We start from the raw sequence: 21728 nt of genomic DNA, 5'->3' as shown, positions 1-21728 counted from the left end.
AGATTACCTATACTCAAAGATGAGGTTTGTGTACTCAAGAATGAAAACATTTTCCACCAACCCTTAGTCATGGGTATTTCATTAAGCTGTAGTATTCTGCTGTTGTAGTATATTACTTAAAATTTTTGTATGACTTAGTAGTACCTTTGTTAAGACAAAGCAGAAAGATAAATTGAGTACCATCTAACATTTTAAAACTAATGAAATTTCAATCTTTGTACTTCTGAAGAGAATTTGAATCTCGTCTCACTAAAATAACATAACATTTTGGGACAAAAATACACCCTAGCAACCCAGCACTAGAAGCCAAGATGGAGAAGACCTCCACAACTAACATGAACTTTCCCCTGGTGCTGTGGTAGACAGGGAAGAAGGTGATCCACACACTACAGAACACCAGCATGCTGAAAGTTAGGAACTTGGCTTCATTGAATCTGTCAGGAAGGTTCCTAGCCAAGAAAGACACAATGAAGCTCCCCAGAGCCAAGGAACCCAAGTATCCCAGGACAAAGTGGAAAGCAATAACAGAGCCTTTGTTACAAATAATGACAGTCTTCCCATGTTCAGATTGTATATCTCTGTCAATAAAGGGAGGAGATGTTACCAACCAGAATCCACAGAGAACAAGTTGGATAAGGGTACAAATGGGTATGACCAACTTAGGTGCAGCTGTTATCATAATCCCTCTCATCCTTCTACCAGGGGTAGTAAGCTTGAAAGCCAGGATCACAGTTATTGTTTTAGCCAACACGGTAGAAATAGCCACTGTGAAAAACACTCCAAACATGGTCTGCTGCAGGATGCAGGTAGCCTGGTAGGGCTGTCCAATGAAGAGTAATGAACAAAGAAAACAGAAGATGAGGGAAATGAGCAGAATGTAGCTGAGAATGCAGTTATTGGCCTTCACAATAGGAGTATCCTTGTACTTCACAAAAATGACTAGTACTAGAATTGTGATGGCTGAGAAGGACAGGGCCATGAAGGCTAGAGCCATCCCCACTGGATCTTCATATGCCAGAAAGGACACAGCTCTTTGGAGGCAGTGGGTTTGCTGTAAGTTGGCATACTTATCATCTGGACACCTCACACACTGTTCCATATCTGCTAGTGAACAACGATAAACCCTTATAAAATTTCATAATTATGTAAGCAATAATTGTTTATTTGCATTATTCATAGGATATATCAACATATAATTTGGTTTGAACATCTATTTCATTCTTTACTGCCATAGGACCACTGACTTAAGATTGCTCTCTATTAACATATGCTTTGTGATGGAACAAAACACCATCATAGGGAATCGAACAGAAAAGAAACATTATTTATGAAACAAAACAAGGAAAAATATGATGATGAATAATATGCATCATCTCAGATTATGAAATTCCTCAAACTGTAAATTCACTACTCACAGATAAGAGTAGTATGCAGACATAGTTATTGATGCCAGTTGATGAAATACATTATGTACTTTGTTTGCTTTGAGAGTTGTGCTCTTTGTCTATATCTACACATAGGCACCAGAGCACACAATATTTCATTCAAATACTGTTTGCATAAAGTAATATTTTCATTCTTGAAACTGTATGCCTCATAGACAAATGCATGTCCCTATCATTGTGGTAAGATCTCCTTTTTCCCAACTACACATTCAAAGATGTATGGCGTGAAGATTATGGATAATTACATTCATCCCTCTTTCCTTGGCTAGGCTGTGATTGATGATTAGCACTATCCCCTCTCTTGCTGCATTCTTGAAATCTTCACTCTTGTTTTAATTCTTTGACAAAAAATGCTTAATCCTTAAAGCCATCTAAGCTCTTAAAATATATGTCATTAAAGAATAACTGTTACCCTGAGCATATGGTCTTAATATAAAATTAATAACCATCATATTGTGAAAGAAATGTGTTATTTGTAGAATATATTGGAGATTATTTGCTGAGTCCAAAAGAAGTTGATATTATTTAACTGATTAAGTTCTAAACAGGAGAGTTTAGGTCTTCAGTTTCCATCTAGGCCATATCATATTTCTAGTCTGGGATGACAAGGTATTCAAATTCAGCAATTTCTCTTTTGCATGCAAGTATGTACCTGTTTCATTGGAAACCTCATTTTCTGGGCACTGGACACAATCAAAGCAGCAGTCTGTTGTTTCTTTCTGATGAATTTTTCTGAATCCAGCAGTGCATGTCACACTACACATGGAGGAGGGAACCTGAGGCAATATATATGTGTGTATATATATATATATATATATATATATATATATATATATATGTGTGTGTGTGTGTGTGTGTGTGTGTGTGTGTATGTGTGTGTGTGTATGTGTGTGTATGTGTGTGTATGTGTGTGTATGTGTGTGTATGTGTGTATATATACACATATGTATATGTATATGTATATATATATATATATATACATATAGTGTGTGTGTGTGCATGTGTGTGTGTGTAGTTCATGTATACATCATATGTGTAATGACCCATAGATTGCTATATGGGATATTAAACATATGGCTATAAATATTCCTTTGATAACCAATATTACTTAAAAATTTCAGGGACATTTTTATTTTGTATTATCCTGCAATGCACTGAATGTCCCAATACATTTATATATCATGCAATACTATATATTCAACATTCAGTTTATAGCAGTTTAAAATTTTTCCTACCTAAACTGATTGATCCAAAAGGAATGTTTATTTAGCACCAGTTTCTCTATAATGATTTATAAATAAAAAAAATAAGAACACTGAGTTTTATGGTAAATCAAGGACGAGTTGTTTGATGAGTATGTACATAATATGTTATATAATACTCTCATAAAATTAATAAAGTTTCCCTAAGTATAAAAAAACCCTTGAACCCCCTATCCCATCGACCCCCTACTTCTATGAGGGAGTCACCCTACCCACCCTCCCACTCCTGCCTCATTACCCTGGCCTTATCCTATGCTGGGGCACCAAGCCTCCACAGGAACAAGGGCCTCCTCTCCTACTCATGCCAGATAAGGGACTCCTCCACAGAAGAGGGGAAACCAGAAATGCTGATGATATTTAAAATGTAAATAAATAAAATAACCAATAAAATATATAAATTTAAAAAAACCTTAAATCTGGAGAAAATTTTCTGTTAATAAGTATGTGCTGCACTTAATTAAAGTATTAATATGTTCACACAGAATCAGAAAATTCCGTGATTTATATATAGTTACAAAATTTTAATTATATATAGACACATATATATTAAAATTAAAATTAAAATATAATATATATATATATGTATATATATAAAACTATACATTTAGTAAATATATTCCTGTATTGTATGGTTGAATAGGCATGTGGGTGCAACTGAACAAGGAATCCAGAGGCCTTTGATACCTATGACCAGATTTACATGAAGTTGAGTGTTATCAAATTTTGGTGATTGGAACTGAGGATGGTTTTTTGCCAAAAGTAGCAATTGGTCTTAACCACAGACCTATTACTTCAGTGCCTCATATTTTAAAATTTAGATATCCTGAAAAATGTAAAAATTGTGTTGTACCCACTGATGTTCCTCCTGTGGCCCACTCCAAGTCTTCAGATATGTGAAGTTGTTGACTCTGTGGGAAACAAGAAAAATAGCTTCCTATTTTCACTTTTAATCCAAAGCCTTGTGGAAAATTCCAAATGATGAAAATGTCATACTCTTGACACTGCTTTTCTCTGTGGTTCATGTTCACCAGTTCTCCAACAGGGTTAGTAAATACCCTGGTTTTCAACAAGGAAGCCACCTAAATGAGATGAATCATTAGATGCTTACATGTGCATACCCATAAAGAAAATGCCAAATGAAGAATTTCCTCTAATTTTTTAAAGACTTTCAGAAAAAAGTATAATAAAGTATAGCATAATCCTGGGTAGTAAACTAAAATATACCTTATAGATAATTAAAATTAATATACTTAATACTAATGTTCGATGATAATATGTGTTAGAAAAATTATTACCAGATATCAAGTAGCATGGTGTATGTGTTTGTATGTGTGTTTCTGTGTGTGTGTGTGTGTGTGGTGTGCATGTTTGTCAAAAATTCTTTGTAAAAAATGAAAGCCCTGTATGTCTGAATGAAGGGGAAGTGTGAATGTCTGCAAGTTGTGAAAATTAAGAATGATTCTGGGTCTTTCATATATACATTTGTAATTTAAATGAATAACTATTAATCCCAGCTCATGTACCAATTCTCTCTCTCTCTCTCTCTCTCTCTCTCTCTCTCTCTCTCTCTCTCTCTCTCTCTCTCTCTCTCTTTGGTTTTTCGAGACAGGGTTTCTCTGTATAGTCCTGGTTGTCCTGGATCTCACTCTGTAGACTCAGAAATCTGCCTGCCTCTGCCTCCCAAGTGCTGGGATTAAAGGTGTGTGCCACCATTGCCCAGTTCATGTACCTTTTCTTGAGAAATTATTCTTCAGAAAAATATTCTAGCCTCATCACTTAAGGCTTTTATGATAAAACTCTTGGCTCCTATTTTATATTTTAAATTCATTTAGTGAAATGTTGAGATATGTTTTCACAAAACTCCCTGATATTCATAAAAATGTATTGTCTCCATTTAAATCTTATTCTTGTGTACGATACTTATCCATTTAAGATTCATTAGGGAGTTTTGCAGTGTAGAAATCTTTCGACAGAGAGAATAATCTCTAACAAATGTACAGTTGTTTCTCAGGGTCCATTTAAAAGATCACACTGAGTTATCTAAACATAATGAAATGTAAGAAACTTTACCTGCAGACAGTCAGTGAATACTCCCTTGGGTTCTGCCATTTTCTGAGACTCTACTTGTTGAAGAATGAGTTCATGGTAGGTGTGGGCAACAGCATAAATTGCATTATACAAATTGTAACCTTCATCACTCAGGACCATATCATATTTGTGCAGTATTGTCCATTCCAATGTGTTGATGAATATAAAAGGATCTATTTTATTACTGTTCTTAGAGAATGAACAATTAAAATAATTCCACCCCAGGACAAAGTTAGAAATGGTTACTGGGTATTTGTCAGTGTTCATTGTTTGCATAAAATTCCTAAGTTTAGCAGTCTCACCTTTGTGGTATCCAAAAGTAACAGTCCCATGGAAGAAATCAAGGGTGAAATCTTTTTTATTTGTGATGACATCCCATTGTGAGGTTGTGATCCATATTCTCTGAGCACATAAATATCCCCATCTTCTAAAGCTGATTTCTAAAGTAGAGTTCATTTCACCATAAATGATAACAACCCTTGCTGTTGATGTTGTAATTTGATCATCATATATCTTAGCATTTGTCATGTATACCTGCATGTTTTCTGGGATCACATTCACAAAAGCTAAACAGATCCCATTCCTTTGCATTTCTTCTCTCATGTCTGAGAGAAACTGAATACCCTGGTCATCATCTGAGATGACCAGTCCAATCCAAGTCCATCTAAAATGAAGCATCAAGGAGACCATGCCATGGGACAAATGTGTCTTTGGTGGCTACCTGATGGACATAGGGCAACTGGTCATGGTCACTTAGGTTAGGATTAAAAGGTCCGAAGAAAACCTAAAGGATGCAGAAGAAAGAATGAAATATCCACATGAGGCTCTTTCCTCCAGCCGAACAAGATGCCCAAAGGAAAGAAGGACGTTGTCAAGAAACAGGAGGCCAAAAAGGTGGTCAATCCATTGTTAGAGAAAAGGCCTAAGAACTTTGGCATTGGGCAGGACATCCAGCCCAAAAGAGAGTTAACAATCTTCGTTAAATGGCCCCGATACATCAGGCTGCAGAGGCTAAGAGCCATCCTCTATAAGTGGCTCAAATTACCTCCTGTCATTAACCAGTTCACCCAGGCCCTGGACAGGCAAACAGCTACTCAGCTGCTTAAGCTTGCCCAGAAAGCAAGAGAAGAAGCAAAGGCTACTGGCCCGTGCTGAAAAGAAAGCTGCTGGCAAAGGGGACATCCCAACTAAGAGACCACCTGTCCTCCGAGCAGGAGTCAATACAGTCACCACCTTTGTGGAGAACAAGAAGGTTCAGCTGGTGGTGATTGCCCATGATGTAGACCCCATTGAGCTGGTGGTTTTCCTGCCTGCCCTGTGTCGAAAGATGGGGGTGCCTTAGTGCATCAAGGGAAAGGCCAGGCTGGGGCGCCTGGTCCACAGGTAGACATGCACTACTGTTGCCTTCACACAGGTTAACTCTGAAGACAAGGGTTCTCTAGCTAAGTTGGTGGAAGCTATTAGGACCAATTACAATGACAGATATGACGAGATCCGCTGTCACTGGGGAGGCAACATCCTGGGTCCTAAGTCTGTGGCTTGCATTGCCAAGCTGGAAAAGGCAAAGGTTAAGAACTCTCCACTAAACTGGGTTGAAAATGTACACTTGAGTTTTCTGTACATAAATATAATTACAAAATTATCCCCTCTCCAAAAATAAATATTAACATGAGAAATATGATTAAGATACTTGGACTTAAATATTCACCTTCAGAACTCCTGTTAAACATAATAATATTATGCAATAAATGTCATGTATGATTCCAATTAGACTCTCGACTAAGTCTGACAAGTCTGAATGTCCTAGAAAACAGTTTTCTCTATTTGCTCAGATATGATTATTTAATTCTTTATTATATATATATATATATATATATTATATATACACACAATATGTGTGTAGCAGCACACACATAAATGCATGCTCTCCAATTTTGTTGTAGGCACATGCAAATGAAATTTAAAAGTTGTTAACTCAGTGTTATACCTTCTTACCTTTGGTGTTCTAGAATAAAGTGCTAGCTTTAAGGATGTTTTCCATGATGGTCCTATAATGTCTACATCACACGTTGGCTTTATTCCACAGATATAATTAATAAAATTCAAACTACTGTTTTTTTGTGAATAGATGTCATCCAGAAGTCCCAATGTATCTTCACATAGGCCAACAACGATGGAGACCAGCACAGACATGTTTGGTAAAAGATAAGGATTGTTGTTGATCTCCTCAGTAGCAAAAAACATTACCAGAAAAAACTCGTATTTTCTTGCTGGTATTCTAGAACAAGACATAATGGTGATTAAGAGAGATGTTTAAAACATAAAATTTAAATTGCAGTAAAGTTTGTAATATGAGACATGCTAAATTTCTGTCTAAATGTCTTGAATAAGCCTCATAAATAAGAGATCTTTAGAGCTCCATGCAATTTAAGAATTCGTAGATGTATGGCACCATGATATGATAAATTTTGTATTCATGAAAATCTATAAAGATTATATTATCTCTGTCATCCTTGAACTAGATTCCTGTCCTTTAAGTAAGATTGCTATAAAATAACTTTGTAGTTGTAATTCCACATATAAATAAGTAAAAAAGCATGGCTTAAACCACATATGAAATATATAACACATTCTCCTTAAAATTTTTTATTATTTAAATGCAATTTATACATCAAACATATTAATATTGAGTATTTTGAGAATCAAGTAATACATCAAAAATTTGCTCAACTTTTATTTTCATATCCTTTCATAACCTAAAAATGTCATTAATGCATATTTAATAATATCCATAACTGAAAATCCTATATCTAACTTTGAGTACTAAATTGATTCAAAACATACAAAATATTCTTTGGAAATTTAGTAAAGGAACATAAAATATTAAAAAGGAATCATTAAAAATGATATTCAAAGGAACTGAATAATATATAATATAGTATGAGAGTATTCAAAACAAATTATATATGTGTGTACATTATCTAACAATTAATTAACTTAAAATGATTATCAGTGTTTGTAGGAAAGAAATTATTTTATCAGTAAGAATACTTTACAGATTTCAAAATAGCAAAAACTCTTTGTAGTTAAACATTAAAAAATGCTAGTTTCATGCACAGTGAGAAAAATTATCAATAATATTTTCATGATGTTTGTAGAACATGATGTTAATATGTTCAACTGTTAACATTCAATAAACAATAATTATTTTAATATATATTTTTATTTAAATTGATATATCCATTTCAATATATATATACCATATACAATATACCATATAAACAAAATATTAACCTTTATGATCTTTTACATGTCAACTTAATGTTACCTTTTAGAGTGTTGTTACTATGTCAATTTCATAAAAAATGTATCAGATTTCTCTTAACACCTCAGTCTTCTTAATTCTTTGAGAACCTTTAAGTGATATCTGAACATAGAAATCTTCTCTCCATACGAAATGTGTTCACCTGGCCCAGGAGAGTTGGCAAATTATCTACTACTATTAGCAATTACCTCTCATCAGAAGTAAAATCCACAAACATCCTCTTTTGATGAAATTTGCATTATTCAATTGGAGTGTTTGAAGCTAAGTTTTTCTTTCAAAACCTGAAAAGTGCATTGGCCCAGTTCACACATTTATAATTTTAAACATAATTATGGCTTATAAAAGTGTCACCAATGAGAATATCCACTATTTTTCTACTGAGGTGTAAGATGATACAGAATACATCAGAAATGAAATTCCTACTGACCTAGCAGAGAAGTATAATAACGTGAGCCACCATCACTATCAAAGTGCACACAGTGTGCTGTGGTTAACAATTGGGAAACATATTCTTTAAATCCCAAAGGTATGAAAATTGAATAAGAGATGGGATGAAGAGTCAAAGACAGAAAAGCACAGGAAACCTCTGTCACACACACACACACACACACACACACACACACACACACAAAAGTAGTCCCAGGCATACTGATTAGCTAAAATGTGAGTGATTTCAACACTCCTTCCCTTATGATCAGCAAGCACAAATGATAACATCTCACACTTGTGATCTCAGAACTATGTAGCCACATTAAGAACAAGTTCTTTTCCACAAGAAATACATTTATTTTCCTAGATTTTCTCTGTTATATTTATTTGATAATTAATAGATCTATTGACCATTTAACTGACAGTGATAATAAGCCTAATATGTGACTGGGTATTTGCAAAATTGGACCAAAAGATTATTCTGACAACAGAATATGAAGCCTGGCAATCTTTATTCACATTCAGTATCAACTCCAGAATGGTAGGAGAGACTCATATAAAGACTATTTTAAAAGGAAAAGTATATATGCAATGTTATATTACATTATATCACAATATATATATAATGTTATTTAAATAATCAGGTCTAGTATACCCAAACATACACAAATATTTCAATGTCTGAATGTATGCTCAACTTTTGGGTACCAAAATTTGATAACCTTTTTATGAAGGCATTTAGATGCATGCATATACAAGAATCATTGGCAGACAATAGAATATAGGCAGTGTTGTAGTCTCTTCATAGTGAGCTCTTCCCAAAGGTGAGAATTGTGAATTCAAAGTAGATGAAGAGACATCTTTCAACATAAGATATCCACAAACACTTAACAGAATCCAGTCTCTCTCATTGTCCTGCATTGTGAACTGGAGGCCAACATAGTAAAGCTAAACTAAACTGTGACACATTTCACAGTATCAAAATAGTCATTGATGTAATAATTAATTTTCAGTAGTTCCCAAAGTAACAGTGTGAAGAACAGGACAGAACCATACAGTTTGTGTAAACAGTTAAATATTTCTAATTCATGACATTGAAGCAGGAAACAAAGTTAATAACTTACCTAAAAACAATAGCTTGATTATAATAATTGTCTTCAATAGCTTCCTCCAGTGCCATAAGCAAAAAACCACAGTCACTTCTCAAATCTCCATCATTATCTTCACTATTCTTTAGCCTCCAAAAGCAACTGAGTTCAGTTAAACAGCACAAGATGAGAGAAAACTTCAGAAGCAAAAAGAAAATAGTGAAACTATGCAGCTTCTTCATGTCTGCTACGATCTAAGAAAGCTGTCGTTTAATTCGTTTATTATACAGACAATCATCACACACATTTACATGTATGCGTCTGTTTTTAAGGCTACTGTTGTTTGGAGATCTACTTAATTATATTCAACAATTCCTTTCCATTCATACTATGTCATGCTCCCTGGATACATTGGAAAAATTCTTGCCTCAAGCTCTACATCTGATGTCTAAAATGTTTTGATCAAGACATTTCTGAAAATATGTTGTGGAGAGATCATGTTCTCCATCCTCAGGTGCCATGATTTCATTCATATCCAAATCATAAATATTTCCAGGGAGTATCTTCTCCTGGACAGCTGTGACCAGACCATGTGTCAACAGCCACATGCATGAACACAATGGATTTAATCAGAACTTTAATAGTAAAACAAAAGTTGAGAAGGTCATAAGTGTTCCATATCATTTAGACTTTCAGCTTAATCATGGGACCTTATATCTTCCATTGTCTAGTATAGGAAAGGGCACTCTCACATGCAACTTTGAGGCAGGAGTTGAATATTCACTCTTTTGTTCATATACTATTGTATGCTAGTCATGTTTACAAAATCTCCTCAAACTCCTGTAATTCCTGTCGTCTCTAGAATATGTCATCATGCTGAAACCAATGATAACTTGAAATATAGAGATTCACCACCCATTCTGTCCAATATCAGTATCTGCAAAGACATTCACTGAGTTATAATGCTGATGTCTTGCTTGATAATCAGTCCCAGGTAGTCAGTGTCATTTGATGAAACATTTCTTTGGGAGATGTTTGTTCACACCTCATTAAGAAATTTAAGAACAATTTCATACATTTTACTCAAAGGAATGAAAGAAATTAGGTGTCATTTATAAGAGAAAATTTTATTGCTAATGTTAGTATATACCTTTTTTAAAAATTCTTGTCTAGTTGGTATTTGTTTTGATAAAGTCCTGTCTTAGATTACATTGCAACAACACAGAAGTATGTCTCTATGCTCATTTATGTAACTTATTTAGATTACAATTAGTGACACAGATGAAGCATTGAATTGATGTGGTTTTTTGAACTACCTTATATTTTTGCCCATAATATCCACATTGAGTTAAGTGGAGTTTTTTAACTCCATTTTTGTAATGGTTAGTATGTCACTGGCTTATAGTAAAATCTTGCTATGGAGTTTATTGTGCTATCTTAGTTATTATAAATAAGAATTTGTTTCATACTTTGGTTGAATTATGAATTTGTAAGTTCAAATATTTTTAGTACTTTTGCAGACCTATAGATTGTGTAAATTGAGTGTCTTGTTGTAATATTTTATACTTGGCTTCATTGAATCTGTCAGGAAGGTTCCTAGCCAAGAAAGACACAATGAAGCTCCCCAGAGCCAAGGAACCCAAGTATCCCAGGACAAAGTGGAAAGCAATAACAGAGCCTTTGTTACAAATAATGACAGTCTTCCCATGTTCAGATTGTATATCTCTGTCAATAAAGGGAGGAGATGTTACCAACCAGATTCCACAAAGAACAAGTTAGATTAGGGTACATATGGGTATGACCAACTTAGGTGCAGCTGTTATCATAATCCCTCTCATCCTTCTACCAGGGGTAGTGAGCTTGAAAGCCATGACCACAGATATTGTTTTGGCCAACACAGTAGAAATAGCCACTGTAAAAAATATTTCAAATGTGGTTTGCTGCAGAATGCAGGTGGCCTGGTTGGGATGTCCAATGAAGAGCAATGAACAAAGAAAACAGAAGATGAGAGAGATGAGCAGTATGTAGCTGAGAATGCAGTTATTGGCCTTCACAATAGGAGTATCCTTGTGCTTCACAAAAATGACTAGTACTAGAATTGTGATGGCCAAGAAGGACAAGGCCATGAAGGCTAGAGCAATCCCCAATGGATCTTCATATGCCAGAAAGGACACAGGTCTTTGGAGGCAGTGGGTTTGCTGTAAGTTGGCATACTTATCATCTGGACACCTCACACACTGTTCCATATCTGCTAATAAACAACAATAAACCCTTATAAGATATCATAATTATGTAGGCAATAATTGTGTATTTGTATTATTCATAGGATATATCAAAACATAATTTGATTTTGAGCACCTATTTCATTCCTTATTACCTTTAAGCCATCTAAGCTCTTAAAATATATTTCATTTAACATTAGCCATTATCCTGAGCATCTGATCTTAATATAAAATAAGTAAGCATCATAGTGTGAAAGAAATGTGTTGTTTATAGAATATATTGCAGATTATTTGCTGAGTCCAAAAGAAGTTGATATTATTTAACTCATTAAGTTCTGAAACACAAGAGTTTAGGTCTTTCATTTCTATCTAAGCCATATCATATTTCTAGTTTGGAATGAGAATGTTTTGAATTCAGCAATTTTTTTCTGCATGCAAGCATGTACCTGTTTCATTGGAAACCTCAATTTCTGAGCACTGGATACAATCAAAGCAGCAGTTTGCTGTTTCTTTCTGATGAATTTTCCTGAATCCAGCAGTACATGTCACACTACATATGCAGGAGAGAACCTGTGGCAACATATATATAGTGTTGTGTATTTGTGTGTGTGTGTGTGTGTGTGTGTGTGTAGTTCATGTATACATCATATGTATAATGACCCATAGATTGCTATGTGGGACATTAAAAGATATGGCTATAAATACTCCTCTGATAACCAGTGTTACTTAAAAATGTCAGGTACATTTTTATTTTTTATTATCCTGAAATGCAATGAATGTCACAGTACATTTATATAACATGCAATATTATATATGCAACTTTCAGTTTATAGCCATTTAAAATTCTTCCTTCCTAAACTAATTAATCAAAAAGGAATGTTTATTTGGCATCAGTTTCTCTATAACTATTTATAAAAATAAGAACACTGAATTCTATGGTAAATCAAGAATGAATTGTTTGATGAGTATGAACAAAACATGTTATATAAGACTCTCATAAAATAAATGAAGTTTTCCTAAGTTTAAAAGAAAACCTTGAACCCACTATCCCATCGACTCCCTACTTCTATGAGGGAGCTCCCCTACCCACCTACCCACTTCTGCCTCATCACCCTGTCCTTTCCCTATGCTGGGGTACCAAGCCTCCACAGGACCAAGGGCCTCCCCCTCCTACTCATGCCAGATAAAAGAATCTTCCACAGAAGAGGGTAAACCAGGAATGCTGATGATATTTAAAATGTAAATAAATAAAATAAACAATAAAAATACATAAAGTAAAAAAAATCTTGAATCTGGAGAAAAATTTTCTGTTAATAAATATGTGCTGTACTTAATTGAACTATAAATATGTTCACACAGCAACAAAAAATCCATGATTTACATATAGTTACAAAATTTAATTATAAATATATAATTATATATGTATATATACACATATTTTATATGTTTAGTAAATATATTCCTGTGTCGTGTGGTTGAATAGGCATGTGGGTGCAACTGAAAATGCAATCCAGAGGCCTTTGATCCCTATGACCAGATTTACATGAAGTTGAGTGTTATCAAATTTTGGTGATTGGAACTGAGGATGGTCTTTTGTAAGAGTAGCAATTGGTCTTAACCACAGAGCTATTACTTCAGTGCCTCATATTTTAAAATTTAGATATCTTGCAAAAAATAAAAACTGTGGTATACCCACTGATGTTCCTACTGTGGCCTATTCCATGTCTTCAGATATGTGAAGTTGTTGACTCTGTGGGAAACAAGAAAAATAGCTTCCTATTTTCACTTTTAATTTAAAGCCTTGTGAAAAATTCCAAGTGAAGAAAATGTCATACTTTTCACACTGATTTTCTCTATGGTTTATGTTCACCAGTTCTCCAACAGGGTTAATAAGTACCCTGGTTATCAACAAGGAAGCCACCTAAATGAGATGCACCATTAGATGCTTACATGTGCATATCAGTAAAGAAACTGCAAAATTGAGAATTTCCTCTAATTTTTTAAAGACTTGCAGAAAAGACAGGTGTATTAAAGTAATCCTGGGTAGAAAACTAAAATATACCTTATAGATAATTAAAATTAATATACTTAATACTCATGTTCGATGATAAAATGTGTTAGAAAAATTACTACCAGATATCAAGTAACATGGTGTGTTTGTGTGTGTGTGTTTCTGTGTATGTGTGTGTAGTGTGAACATGTTTGTCAAAAATACTTTGTAAAAAATGAAAGCCGTGTATGTGCAAATGAAGGGAAAGTCTGAATGTCTACAAGTTGTGAAAATTAAGAATGATTCTGGGTCTTTCATATATATACATTACACATGTATGATAAAAGCACAAACAATAAAATGTGCAGTCTTAGTCATTTATGGTTTTATAAATAATTAAGTTAAATGAATAACTATTAATCACAGCTCAAGAACCTATTCTTTATTGGTGTTTTCATTTTTGTTTTGTTGTTGTTGTTGTTTTGGGGTTTTTTTTAATGTGTTTTTGGTTTTTTTGTTTGTTTGTTTGTTTTGTTTGGTTTGGTTTGGTTTTTTGTTTTTTCCAGACAGGGTTTCTCTGTGTGGCCCTGGTTGTCCTGAAACTCACTCTGTAGACCAGGCTGGCTCTTCGAACTCAGAAATCTGCCTGCCTCTGACTCCCGAGTGCTGAAATTAAAGGCATGTGCCACCACTGCCCAGCTCATATACCTATACTTCAGAAATTATTCTTTAGAAAAATATTCTAGCCAAGTCATCACTTAAGGCTTTTATGATAAAACTCTTAGATCCTATTTTAAATTTTGAATTCATTTGGTGAAATGTTGAGACATGTTTTCACAAAACTCCCTGATATTCATAAAAATGTATTGTATCCATTTAAATCTTATCCTTGTGTATGATATTTATCCATTTAAAGATTCATTAGGGAGTTCTGCAGTATAGAAGTCTTTCCACAGAGAGAATAATCTCTAACAAATGTACAATTGTTGGCCCGGCATCAAGTTATCTAGGTGCTGACAACAAATATGGGCCAGGAGAATTCAAAACGGGCATTTGCCCGCAGCTTACAAGGATTGCTCCAGGCGGGAGGATCAGGGATTTCAAATAGTATGTTAGAAAAATTTTTGGCAGAGATAAATTCATACTGCCCATGGTCCCCACAGGAAGGAACCTTGAATAAGAAAACCTGGGAAACAGTTGGACAGGTTTCATGAACTACACCCTTTGCCTTTGGGAGCTTGTAAAAGATGCTATTGATAATCAAATAGGGGGTGCCAGTGAGTTGGGGAAAAGAGAGTATTTGGCAGGCCCAAGAGAGGCAGCTTTAGACAAGAGGAACTGGGTTTAAAAGAATTTGAAAAACAAAAAAGGGCAGAGCACTGAGCAGTATCCATAGTTCTGCTTCTTTGTTTGTCCCTTGGTGCACCAATGTCCACGTGTCTCATTGTGTTTCTGTCCACGTGTCTCATTGTATGAATGATTGGTTGTCTATGTTTTATGTTGTATGTTTAATGTTTAAAAGATCGTTAAAATTGCTTGATCCAACACTTGGTCTAGTTTAACTTGGTTTTCAAAGGCAGTTTTAATATGCAGAGCAGCGGCTGATAAGTTTGCTTAACACCTGTAGCTAAGAGTCAAGCTGAGCTGGAAAGGCTGCTTTTAAAGGGACCAGCAGGTTTTTTAGATTTGATAAGGAAGCTAAGAGTTGTTTGTCATAGAAAAATCTCTGTGACAAGGTGCTTTTATCTTAAAATTACAGCTAGAGAAAGCAAGAAATTTTGTTTGGTTTAAATATATAAGATGTGTTGTCACTTCATTTTTGTTTGTAATTGGTTTTAAGGTATAAATATGTTCTACATGTTTTGGTTATAGATTATAGGCCTAAAGTTATTGAATATGATAAAAAAAAAAGTTTACAACCCTGGTAACAAAGGTTGGCTTAAGATTGGTAACTCAGAGTTAGAGTCATTCAGAAACTAGATGTATAAAGATAAGATTTAAGAACAATGTCTCTTTAGTGAGATATTAAAAGCTGCAATATCATGCATTCATATATAAGAATTGGCAGCAAAACTTTATAGCATAAAGGTCATCTAGTTGGTGTTGATTTTAGAGAAAATAGATGGCTTACATCATTAAAGATTGGTTTTATTTCTCAAAAATATGGTTATACTCTAATGTTACAAAAGAGGCTTAAAAGCATAGTTAAACTGCCAATATTCCATTGGCTACAGTTGGCAGTTCAATAGAGAGTTTGAGATGTATAAAAATATCTTTTATATCTATAATAATTCTATAAGCATTTACTGGAATGGCAGCTGGAGTAGGCAAATCAGGTTGTATTGCCCCATTAGTTTCATAAATCTTAAGTTTGAACCAGGTATATTTACATCTCACCTGGTAAAGGTGAGAGGTTTATATTCAATAAATTTGCTCATAATTTTTGAGAGCCCATGAAGCAATATTGTTAGAAAACTTTGCCTCAAGGAATGGTTAATTGCTTTACATTATATGTATATGTGTGTGTATATATATATATATATATATATATATATATATATATATATATATATTATTGTTGTTGTTGCTTTAATACAAAAAATTAAGAGGTTAAATCTTTTAGTGTATATTTATTATCAGATTTCTCTAAAGAAGTTTTTCTGCAAGCCTTTGCTTCAATATAACAAGCTTTAAAAATTTTTGGAGTACTTGTTGCTCCAGAAAGGATTCAAAGGCAGTATCTTTTCAATATTTGAGACCTCAGTTATATCCTAAGCAGATTGTGACATGGAAAATTCTAATTAAAAAAGATAGTTGGGGCTAGAGAGATAGCTCAGCCGTTAAAGGCTGTTATTGCCTATATTATTTTCCTGTGCTTGGTGTTCCATATCAGACTAAGATAGATAATGGAACTGACTATTACAGTTATTGGCTACAGTCAAACATTTGAGATGTTTTGTTGATCATTTAATATTACTGATATTTCCTTATTATCCTCAAGGACAAGAAATTGTGAAAGAGATTATGAAACTTTAAAATAATATCTTCATAACTCTCTGAGTGTGGAAAAAGCAGCTAATGGTGCTTTTTCCCTGGTTTTACAGGTAATTCTAAAAAAAAAAAAAAATGGCTTTTTTAAACTAGAAAGGGGGAATTATATCCCCCAAGGTCACCAAAAGCACACCTTGCTTTTGTCTTATTTTAAATTTTCTGCAAACTGATGCTAAAGGTCAGTCTGCAGTGGATTGCTACTGGCATCCAGTTACTTCTAGGTCATTTGCCAGGGTCTTGTGGAGAGACCCCTTAACAATACTTGGTGTGGTCCTGATCCTGTTTTAATTTGGGATCATGGGTCAGTCTACATTTTTCAGAAAAAGAACTTGGAGCCTGATGGCTGCCTAAAAGACTGGTCCTCAAGTGGTCACACATCTTGAGCCTAATAATTATAATTCTAATGATGAAGATGGCTTAAAATCTTTATCAACCAGCTTATTTAACTTGGTATATAGTCCCCACTCTTATTGGAGAGTAAGTAATTTTTACTAAGTTACCCACCTGGCGGCTAGACTTGTGTCTGATCCCTGCTAATTAGCAGTTGGATTAGATACTGAAATACTTCCACTTCCAACCTTATTTTCTACATTGCTTGAATAATCATGTTGCTTTTAACCTTTGAACCTTATATCTTAAGCAGATTGGTTGCTCTCACACAGGATCGTTCTCAGCAAGCTCAGCTATTCATCATGGCAGTTACACATAGCTGTGAAGAATTGCATCTAGTGCATGCCCACAGGTCCTTTGGTCTGAATGTGGTCTTGGTCTAAAGAGTGTGCCAATGATGGCCGGTTAGTCAATGATGGGTAAGAGTGTTTTGAGCTCCCATAAACCTAAGGCAGAGGCATACATCAATATGCTATGTATGATTTCCTCAATTCTGGGTAATATAGGAGTAATATAAATGCCAACCTAAGCCAGGCATAGTCGCTCAGCCACTCGAGACCCTAGATGGGATGAAATTGTGCCCCGTCCAGATATTGGCACTGCCATCTTAAAAAAATTAAGGGGGGAACTGTGCCCTTCCCCCAGGCCTGAGCAGGTCTGCAAGTCTTTTATCACAATAGACCAAACAACAATAGGACATAGGAGAGGCATTGCATTACCAGCCTTGGCCTTTGGAGCCTGCTACCTGAGCTGAGAAGAATGGACTGCCTGCTGAGCTAGCCTTGACACCTTCCAGTACTGCTATCTCCTTCCCCAGCCCCTGGGCTGAACCGAGAGACTCTGGGGGGTGGGGCTTTCTCTTTATATGTGAAAGCAAACTATTAAACTTCGAGCCTTGATCAGAGAACTTTGTCTTGGCTTCATCTCTTCCCGCCCGCCCGTTTCCCTATTCTCAGCCTCTCTTGCAGGTGAACCCGTTCAGCTGTTGCTGCAGGCAGCAACAAAACTCATGTAATTCCTGTAGACTCTAGAATATGTCATTATGCTGAATCAAATAATGACTTGAATTATAGAGATTCGTCACTCATCCTGTCCAATATCAGTACCTGCAAAGACATTCATTGAGTTATAATGCTGATGTCTTGCTTGATAATCAGTCCCTGACACTCAGTGTCATTTGATGAAACATTTCTTTGGTTGATGTTCGTTAACACTTCATTAAAAAATTTGAGAACAATTTCATACATTTTACTCAAAGGAATGAAAGAAACTAGATGTCATTTATGAGAGAGAATTTTATTGCTAATGTTAGTATATACCTTTTTTTTAAAATTCTTGTCTAGTTGGTATTTGTTTTGATAAAGTCCTGTCTTAGATTACATTGCAACAACACAGAAGTATGTCTCTATGCTCATTTATGTAACTTGGTTAGATTAAAATTAGTGACACAGATGGAATATTAAATTGATTTGTTTTTTTTTTTTGAACTTTCTTATATTTTTGCCCATAATATCCACATTGACTTAAGTGGAGTCTTTAACTCCATTTTTGTGATGGTTAGTATGCCACTGGCTTATAGTAAATATTGCTATGGATCTTATTGTGCTATCTTAGTTACTATGAATGAGAATTTGTTTCATACTTTGGTTGAATTATGAATTTGTCAGTTTAAATGTTTTAGTATTTTTGCAGACCTATAGATTGTGTAAATTGAGTGTCTTGTTGTGATATTCTATACTTTTTGTATACTGAGTGGTAATGCTGTGTCAAAAGAAATGGAAATGTGGATGGAGGCTGACTCTTCACTACATTTTGCTCAGTTCAACACTTGGCTGCAAGCATTTGCATGTGTATTGGGAAGGGTCTGGCAGAGCCTCTCAAGAGACAGCTAGATAAGGCTCCTGTCAGCAAGCACTTCTAGGCATTAGCTATAGTTTCTGGGTTTGCTGGCTGCATATGGAATGGATCCCCCAGGTGGGTAAGTCTCTGGATTTACCTTAGACAGGAGCAATTATGGGTTAATGTTTTTCAGATGAGTGTGGGGCCCCATGCCTTAACTAGGTGCAGAGCCCAACCTCTGTCTCTATGAGTTCTTTCTCCCCTTTTTTTGGTTATTTCAGCGAATGTCATCCCCATTGGGTCCTGGGATCCTCTTTCTTTCCTGGCATTTAGGACTTTCTGGTAGCTACCCCAAGTTTCCCATCACCCATTGCTACACAGCTCTCTTCAATTTCCTGACCCTGTGTTCATCTCCCCTGTCTCCTCCCACACCTGATCCTGCCCCTTTTCCTTCTCCCCTCCCACTCTTCCTCCAAATTCCCTCCTACCCTCTAACTTCAGTGAGTATTTTGTTCCTCCTTCTAAGTAGTACTGAAGAACCTACACTTTGGTCTTTCTTTTTCTTGAGCTTCATATGTTTTGTGAGTTGTGTCATGGGTATTCTGACCTTTTTTCCCTAATATCTACTTATCAGTGAGTACATACTATAGGTATTGTTTTTTGACTGGTTTGCTTCACTCAGCATCATATTTTCTAGTTCCATCCATTTGCCTGAGAATTTCATGAAGCCATTTTTTTAATAGCTGAGTAGTACTCCATTGTGTAAATGTACCACATTTTCTGTACCCATTTCTCTATTGAGGAACATCTGTGTTTTTTCCTGCTTCTGGCTATTATAAATATGGCTCCTATGAACACAGTGGAGCATGAGCCCTTGTTGTATGTTGGAGCATCTTTTGAGGATATGTCCAGGGGTGGTATAGCTGGTAGTATATATGCCCAATTTTCTGAAGAACCACCAGACTGATTTCCAGAGTGCTTTACAAGCTTACAATTTTACCAGCAATGGAAGAATGTTCCTCTTTTTCCACATCCTCATCAGTATCTACTCTCACTTGAGTTTTTGATCTTAGCCATCTAGGGTGAGAAGAAATCTCAGGGTCTTTTTGATTTGCATTTCCCTGATGACTAAGGATGATGAGCATTTCTTTAGGTGCTTCTCAGCCATTTGTGATTCCTTAGTTGAGAATTTTTTGTTTAGCTCTCTACCCCATTTTTAATAGGATTATTTGGTTCTCTGGAGACTAACTTCTTGAGTTGTTTGTATATATTGGTTATTCCCCTTTTATTGGTTGTAGGATTGGTAAATGAAGAATGAAAAATTATAAAAATCATTTTTATAGAATATATACATATATAGATGCCTTTCAAGTTCTTTTAGGGACATGGAAAATTTTCTCTGAAACAAGCCAGGCCAGTCAAGCCAGGCCAGTTCCAGGAACTGGCTGTAAGGAGTGAAAGTCATTCAGGTGGTAAAAACACAATGACAGAGCTGTGACTTTACAGATGGAATAAATAGTTGATAAATGACAAGGTAGGGCAGTGACTTAGTGAAACCACATTTTTGAGAAAATGATTGTACTGGGTAATTTCCATGGCCATTAACCTTTTAGGGTGGGTTTCTTCGGAATGTATCACTATTCTCATGTTATGTATCCTTGGCAACCTCTCGCCCCCTCCCCACTCCCCTGGTTTGTGGTTTTGCTCTTTAAAAGACACCGTACCCATCACTCAGTGCCAAACCTTGCTTGCTCTTGCGAGAGAGCTTGGGGTTTGACTGCCGGCCTATTTTCCCTAATAAACCTCTGCCATTTGCATCCAGGTACGGTGTCTTGCGAGAGTTCTTGGGTGGCCACGATATCCCGAGGCTTGAGTAAGGGTCTCCCTAATTTGGGGGCTTTTCAAATCTGTAGGTTGCCATTTTTTCCTGATGACAATGTCCTTTCCCTTAGAGAAACTTTTCAATGTTCTGAGATCTCATTTGTAAATTGTTGATCTTAGAGCCTAAGCCATTATTGTTCTGTTCAGTAAATTTTTCCCTGTGCCAATATGTTTGAGGCTCTTTTCCACTTTCTTTTCTATTAGATTCAGTGTATTTTGTTTTGCATGAAGGGCCTTAACCTCTTAGACTTCAATTTTGTACAAGGAGATAAGAATGGATCAACTTGTATTCTTCACCATGCTGACTGCTACTTGACCCAGTATCATTTGTTTAATATACATTTTTTCCCACCAGATGGCTTTGGATTCTTTGTCAAAGATGAGGTAGTCATATGTTTGTGAGTTTAATTCTGGGTTTTCCATTCTATTCCATTGATTTACCTGCCTGTCTCTGGACCAGTACAATGGTACAATGGGTTTTTTTTTTTTTTTTTTTTTTTTTTTTTTTTTTTTTTTTTTTTTATCACAACTGCTCTGTAGTACACTTTGATGTCAGGAATGGTAAATCTCTCATATGTTCTCTTATTGTTGAGAATAGTTTTCACTATTCTGAGTTTTTTGTTGTTCCAAATAAATTTGGGAATTGATCTGTCTATCTCTGTGAATAATTGTGTTGAAATTTTGTTGGGGATTGCATCAATTCTGTAGAATTGCTTTT

The 21728-nt window shown here is 35.3% G+C and overlaps 2 pseudogenes; one reads left to right on the top strand and one right to left on the bottom strand.

Moving 5' to 3' along the window:
* Positions 1 to 208: 208 nt before the first annotated feature.
* LOC117723923 (vomeronasal type-2 receptor 116-like) lies at positions 209 to 9879 on the bottom strand (annotated as a pseudogene).
* On the top strand, positions 5642 to 6578 carry LOC117723872 (large ribosomal subunit protein eL8 pseudogene; annotated as a pseudogene).
* Positions 9880 to 21728: the final 11849 nt, after the last annotated feature.

This window comes from Arvicanthis niloticus, chromosome 19 (assembly GCF_011762505.2).
Source record: "Arvicanthis niloticus isolate mArvNil1 chromosome 19, mArvNil1.pat.X, whole genome shotgun sequence".
Classification (NCBI taxonomy): Eukaryota; Metazoa; Chordata; class Mammalia; order Rodentia; family Muridae; genus Arvicanthis; species Arvicanthis niloticus.
The sequence above is the reverse complement of the archived record's forward strand: the minus strand, read 5'-3'. Positions and strand labels throughout refer to the sequence as shown.